Raw genomic sequence first — 7396 nt, 5'->3', positions numbered from 1 at the left:
ATGCAATGAATGAAAGAGAATAAGGATGAGAAGGGAGGCTAAGAAAGTAAGAAAGGAAGAGGAAAGAATAAGAAAGGAGAGAAGAAAGAAGAAGAAAGGAAAAGAAGAAGCGACGCGCAAGCGCCGTCTACGCGCACGCGTGGGTTGTAGAATGAGGAGGTGACGCGTACGCGTCAGTCATGCATACGCGTGGATGTGAATTGTGCTCCACGCACAACACTCACACAGTTGCAGCCCAACTCTCTGGTTTTTGTACCAGAGATGGCAGCATGAAAATACGACGCGTGCGCGTTGTCCATGCTCACGCGTGGGAGGCAAAAAATGCAAATGACACATACACGTCAGCGACGTGCACGCGTGGGTTGGGTTGTGCGCCTAGCACCCCACCCGCATGGTTCCAGCACAACTGTCGGTTTGGTCATGCGGGCGCGTCGTTCCAGCACCGTTTTCGCATGGTGCATTTTCGGTGGTCTCACGCGTGAGCGTCAGCCATGCGCACACTTGACATGCTTATATATATATATATATATAAGTGAAAACTATCATAGACACCTAATGAAACAAAGATAAGAAAATAAAACAAAAAAACTAAAAAGCTATAGAAAAGGAAGATCATACCATGGTGGGGTGTCTCCCACCTAGCACTTCTAGTTAAAGTCCTTAAGTTGGACATTTGGTGAGCTCCTTGTCATGGTGGCTTGTACTTGAACTCATCTTGAAACTTCCACCAATTCTTGAAATTCCAATAAGCTCCAACATTTCCAAATAAGTTCACCAAGCCTTGATGAAGCTCTTCACAAGCTTTGAGCTCCCAAAGTTGATCCTCATATATTCTCGGATCCCAAATCTTGTTTCTACACCTGTCTTCAAGTTGATCATCATTATTTCAACCGGGTGGCAAGCAATCCGAATTCTCTATGAAGTACCAAACTCTTCTCTTAGACCCATTCAAATAAGCACTAAACTAATCTTTGCATATAGTTCTTGAAATCTCAACCTTGATGAGCCTTGATTTGCAACTCCAATCACTAAACGTCCTTCTCTTACACTTCATTCCACAAAGCCTTCTCAGTTGACCATCCGTTTCAAGCATACCATACTTAAGTGGGACAATAAAGCTAAGAGAGATAAGTTTTACCCACTCAAGTGAAGGATTAAATGGCAACCTAGGTAAAGAAGTCTCTAACATTCTTGACAAAGCGTATTCAACTCTCATCCATCCTTTTCGAAGGACTTCCACCTTTTAATAAGATTCTTCACCTTCAAGTTCTTTCTCACCGAATTCACCCAACTCTTTTCTGTCACTCAAATCATAAATATGAGGTTGGGAAAAATCTACCTCAACGTTGCTTTCAATTGCATCGGGAGAAGGTTCTTCTAACTCAAGGAGTTCATTCACGGATGCAGATTCATCACTAGGAGAACTTGATTCATGATCATCATCACCAAGAGAACCTATCTCTGGATCTATTCCATCTAATTCTTCATAGGAAACATGCCTTGGAAGTTGTGCACCTTCTTCCTTAACCCCTTTTTCAAGTCCAATGGGGGATGATTCAATTGTAGCTAGAAATTCATCAATTATTGAATCCATCTCTTGATCAACCTCCTCAAAGTCTTCAACCATGATATGCTTTGGAGGTTGTACACCCTCCTCAATACCAAATTCAAACTTCTTGAAAGGAGGCTCTATGACTTGAGGTTCCCATGGACTCTCAACATCTCCTAACTCTTCAACCACTTCTTCCTCTTCGACAATTACGGCTTTCTCCAATTGTTCTAGTATAAAATCACATTCCTCATTTTCCACCGGGACTTCTAATCTCTCCTTCATGCTACGCTCCTCATTAGATTCTCCACATGCGGCCATGGGAGTACTTTGAGTGTCAAAGCGTAGGGTTACTAAATTATTTACTACCTTGGTCAAGGTAGACACGAATTCTAGTGTCTTCCTTTGAGTTTCACATTGCTCTTGAAGAAGAACACCAAGGGTGTCATACATTGGAGATTAGAGTGGATATGAAGGTTCATTGCTTGGGAGGAAGGGTTCATAATAGGTAGGTGGTTCATCTTGATAAGGATATGGAGATGGTGTATATTGAGGTGGTGGTTCTTGGGAGTAATTATGTTGGAATTGGGGAGGTTCTATGTATGGTTCATATGGCTCATGAGGTGGTTGGTATGGTGGATATGGGTTAGTGATGAGTGGATAATTTATACCCTTTTTGGCATTGTTTTTACATAGTTTTTAGTATGATTTAATTACTTTTTATTATATTTTTATTAGTTTTTATTTAAAAATTATATTTCTGGACTTTACTATGAGTTTGTGTGTTTTTCTGTGATTTCAGGTATTTTTTGGCTGAAATTGAGGGACCTGAGCAAAAATCTGATTCAGAGGCTGAAAAAGGACTGCAGATGCTGTTGGATTCTAACCCTCCTACACTCGAGGTGGATTTTTTGGAGCTACAGAAGCCCAATTGGTGCACTCTCAATTACGTTGGAAAGTAGGCATCCTGGGATTTCCAGCAATATTTAATAGTCCATACTTTGCCCGAGATTTGATGGCCCAAACTGGCACTAAAGGCCAGCCTAAAACTTTCTGGCGTAAAACGCCCAAACTGGCACCCAAGCTGGCATTTAACTCCAGGAACAGCCTATGCACGTGAAAGCTTCAATACCCAGCCCAAGCACACACCAAGTGGGCCCCGGAAGTAGATTTCTGCACTATCTGCACTTAGTTATTCATTTTCTGTAAACCCTAGTAACTAGTTTAGTATAAATAGCACTTTTTACTATTGTATTCGCATCTATCTTTGATCATGCTATCATAAACCATTGTTCACGTTTTGGAGGCTGGCCTCACGGCCATGCTTAGACCTTTTTCACTTATGTATTTTCTACGGTGGAGTTTCTACACAACATAGATTAAGGTGTGGAGCTCTGCTGTTCTTCATGAATTAATGGAAGTACTATTGTTTTTCTTTCAATTCACGCCTACTTCTTCTCCAAGATATACTCTCGTACTTAATTCAGTTAAGTCAGAATAAAGGGGTGACCCGTGACAATCACCCACTATCTTCGTTACTCGCTTAGCCAAGATCCGCATGCCTGACAACCACAAGCGGTCTACATAATGTTCAACGTAGTCATTGAACGACAGCCGGAGTATATTCTCTTGGGTTTCTAATCAACGATTCACATCGTCTCTCCTGACAACAGAGTATCTGAATCTGAGATTAGAACCTTCGTGGTATAGGCTAGAACAATTGGTAGCATTCCTGGGATCCAAAAAGTCTAAACCTTGTCTGTGGTATTCCAAGTAGGATCTGGGAAGGGATGACTGTGACGAGCTTCAAACCTGCGAATGTTGGGCGCAGTGACAGTGTGCAAAAGGATCAATGGATCCTATTCCGATGCTAGCGGGAACCGACAGATGATTAGCCCACTACAAAAAAATGGTTTAAAATGGCATTTATATTACGGCGGTTTTGAAGAACTGCCGTAGTATCTAAATCAAAACCGCCGTAATATCCAAACATTATGACATTTTTTGTTGCTGCCGTAATTGACTTTCTATTTGGTGGCGGTTCTAGTGATTATGGCGGTTTATCCCACATATATAAAATGAAAAAAGCAATCTCTAACTGAAACACTGTGAATATACGTTAAACGACTTCCTCAATCTCGCTTCTATCTCTCCCTCGTCGTCCTCCTCAATCCATCGCTACCACCGCCGCTTCGTCTTCAACTGTCAAAAGTTCCAAGCCACACAATCCTTCTTTCCCATTGTCGAAGTTGTTTTCCCATAGTCACTGTCCCTAGCCAGTGTGACGATCTCGGATCTTCTTTCGGATCTCGGATCTTCTCCGGCGACGACCTCCTTCGGCGACATCTCCTCCCGTGGTAATCTCCTCCGGTGACATCACCTCCAGCTTCCCCTCATTTCCGTCCTAGTTCTGCGCCTTCTCCGCCAAAATCCTCAGCGCCTCCCTCAGCATTTTCTCTGGTGACATCTCTCTATTGAAGATCTCTAAAATCCAAGCCATCACAAGCAGAACAAGCACAACTCTCCCATACTTCCTCAGTTCTTCTATAAGTATTATAGATCTCTCTCGTCCTTTCTCTTGTCCCTTCTTTAATTTTTTATTTTTATTTTATGGTATAATAATATAATTAATTACTATATATTTGTTCTTGTGTTGATTGTTCAATTTGATTAATAATTAAGGTTTAGGCATGAAATCTTAATTGTATGATTGTTAGGGCTTTGAGAGATAGGAATTGTAACTTATTTTGAGTTTTGAGCACCATGTGTTTGTTTTTATGTGTGTGTGATGGTTAATGTGTCTAAATTGGTGGTTTTGTATATCAGCTTTTATTGTGCTTCTAAATTGGTGGTTTAATCTCTCCTTCATGATCTTATGTGGCTGAATTATTTGTAGAATGTGAGATTTTACAATTATTTTCTAAACTATTGTATTATTTATATTTTATATTTTATATTCTAACCAATAAGTTTTCTTTAATGCTTATGGAAAACTTTTTTTGCTGCCAGCTTCAAAGCATGAACCAGATGGCAGAGTAATCTTGGTTGAATTCGAAATCCTTCGGTTGTTGAATATATATGTTCCAAATAATGGGTGGAAAGAGGAACCAAACTCATTTCAAAGGAAAAGAAATTGGGACAAAAGGATTCTAGAATTTGTTACACAAAATTCAGACAAGCCTTTGATATGGTGTGGGATCTAAATGGGAGGTAGCTAATCTCCATTTTCCTTTTATCTCTGGCAGTATGAGATTAATAAATTTCAATCTCCTTGTTTGGTGGCATACTTTTCATTATTGTCATTGTAGCTATGAAACAAATTCAGCTCTTTGTTAGAATCTATGCCATGAAGAAAACTAAAATTCAAACAATTTGAGAGGATAACTAATCAAAACTAATCTGAAGTTTACTCCAAATTTAATTAAAACACAAGTTTACTTATTAGTTTTGAATGATTTTAAATATAAGGCTGTGTACATTCTCCCTAGAGCCCACCAAGCAGGATCCTTGTGTGCTGTTGTGCCCTTTCTTTATGGATTTTATTTGCTTGTAATATTTTATTTATTACTTATTTAATTTTCATTTATATTTGCATAAAATTGCTGCAGGACCTTGCGCAAGAATACATGATCCGAAGTTGAAAGAAAGGTGAACAAGTAGATCTATTCTTTATGTTTTCTATTTGTAGAAAAAATTTTTAAGGAATTCACTAGAGTTGTTTGGTTTATTTATTTATTTATTTATTGGCAGTTCACTATACCAGGACTCTGCTTGATGGCACCAAGTTTGATTCCAGCAGAGATAGGGGAGCCCCTTTCACGTTCACACTTGGACAAGGTGAGTGATGTGCTTGCTTTAATCTTTGTTGATTTTGTTAGGATTTTTGGTGTTGTCATTGAAAGCTTTGGAATTTGGAAGAGTGACTGCTTGATTGATTTATGAACTGATTTAGCTATTAGCAATGCAGGATTGTTTGATGAATTTTGTGTTGTTTTGATTGTTAATTTGAAATCAACTTTGTGCAGCTGATACTACTAATGTGCAGCTGATTTATGAGATGCACCTCTAGTCATCATTTAATATATTTCTAAGTGAAACTTTCAAATATGTAGGGCAAGTAATTAAAGGATGGGATGAAGGTATTAGAAGCATGAAGAAAGGTGAAAATTCCCTTTTCACCATCCCACCTGAGCTAGCTTATGGTGAATCCGGTTCTCCTCCCACAATTCTGCCCAAAGCAACTCTTCAATTTGATGTTGAGCTATTGTCTTGGACTAGTGTGAAGGACATATGTAAGGATGGTGGTTTTGTTTAAGAAGATACTTGTTGAAGGAGAGAATCGGGAGAACCCTAAGGATACTGATGAAGTTCTGGGTATGCATATTTCTCATATTTGATTTCTCCATTAGTTCGTCGACATCTGTACTTTACTATGTGTTGCCCTCTTGGTGCCACAGTTAATTATGAGGCACGCCTTGAAGATGGAACACTTGTAAAGAAATCTGATGGGGTAGAGTTCACAGTAGAAGACGGTAAGTGTGGCACACATCTTTGTTCTCTCAATTTATACTTATGCTTGTGTTGTATCTTATGTTAGTCGTTACTTTATGATAGGTCACTTTTGCCCTGCATTGTCAAAGGCCATCAAAACAATGAAGAAGGGACAAAAAGTAATTTTGACTATAAAGCCACAATGTGAGTTGTCAATGATTTGGTGATTTTTTATTTTGTGTTTTGGCGAAAGATATGAATGCTATTTTGTTCATACCTTCATTTCATTTTATTATAAGGTTGAATTAGTATCTTTTGTGAAGGTATGCCGAAAACTGAGACAGTCAAATATACAGTAACTTTGGGAAAATTTGTCTAGAGAATTGCTGTTCTTGGCACAAAAGGCAAAATAAGAATAATGGCATACCATTTTACTATCCCATTTTACCCATTCGTTGTATCTATTCATATACCCACCTTAGAACAATCTTCATGATTTCTTATAGGATAAGGAATCTTGGGACATGGAAACTCCAGAGAAAATTGAAGCTACTGGTAAGAAGAAAGAAGAAGGGAATGCACTGTTTAGAGCTGGTAAATATGCAAAAGCTTCTAAAAGATATGAGAAGGTAATCATGCACGCACATATACAGGAATATACACCTATATTCAATTTCAGTTTCATTGTAATTTGAGGCTTCTACTATCAAAACCTTTTTGCAGGCTATTAAGTTCATAGAATATGATACCAACTTCAGCATTGAAGAGAAGAAGAGTACCAAGGACTTGAAGATTGCTTAAAATTTGAATGATGCAGCTTGCAAGTTGAAGTTGAAAGATTATAAACAAGCAGAGAAATTGTGTACAAAGGTATGGCTCTCGTATCACATCTTGTATAGTATCGACCCTTGCATAATAAACAACTTTTTGTGTGTGCGGACATTCAGGTTTTGGACCTTGAGAGCACAAATGTGAAAGCACTCGATAGAAGAGCACAAGCATATATCCAGTTAGCTGACTTGGATTTGGCAGAATTTGATATCAAGAAAGCACTTGAGATTGACCCTAATAACAGGTATATTTTCTGTTTGCAATTTACTTATAAACCGGGTTATCTAAACTTAGGAGAATTCTAACTAATACTAATCACACCGCTGTATCCCACAGCCCTCGCCAACCTAACCTCCGTGCGATCCCATCGCCACCGCCTACCTAACCTCCTCAGCACCAGACAATCACAATTAATGCAAACAAGTAAAACACAAATAATAATCATATACAACAAATAGTTCAAGAAGCAGGTAGGCATGTTATACAATTAGGCAAACTCAAGTAAAAAAAGCAAACAAGCATATA

The 7396-nt window shown here is 38.7% G+C and overlaps 1 pseudogene; it reads left to right on the top strand.

Annotated features, from left to right (window-relative positions):
* Positions 1 to 3543: 3543 nt before the first annotated feature.
* On the top strand, positions 3544 to 7176 carry LOC112721514 (peptidyl-prolyl cis-trans isomerase FKBP62-like; annotated as a pseudogene).
* Positions 7177 to 7396: the final 220 nt, after the last annotated feature.

This window comes from Arachis hypogaea, chromosome 11 (genome assembly GCF_003086295.3).
Source record: "Arachis hypogaea cultivar Tifrunner chromosome 11, arahy.Tifrunner.gnm2.J5K5, whole genome shotgun sequence".
NCBI lineage: Eukaryota > Viridiplantae > Streptophyta > Magnoliopsida > Fabales > Fabaceae > Arachis > Arachis hypogaea.
Note: the sequence above shows the minus strand (reverse complement) of the source record. Positions and strands in the feature narration are given on the sequence as shown.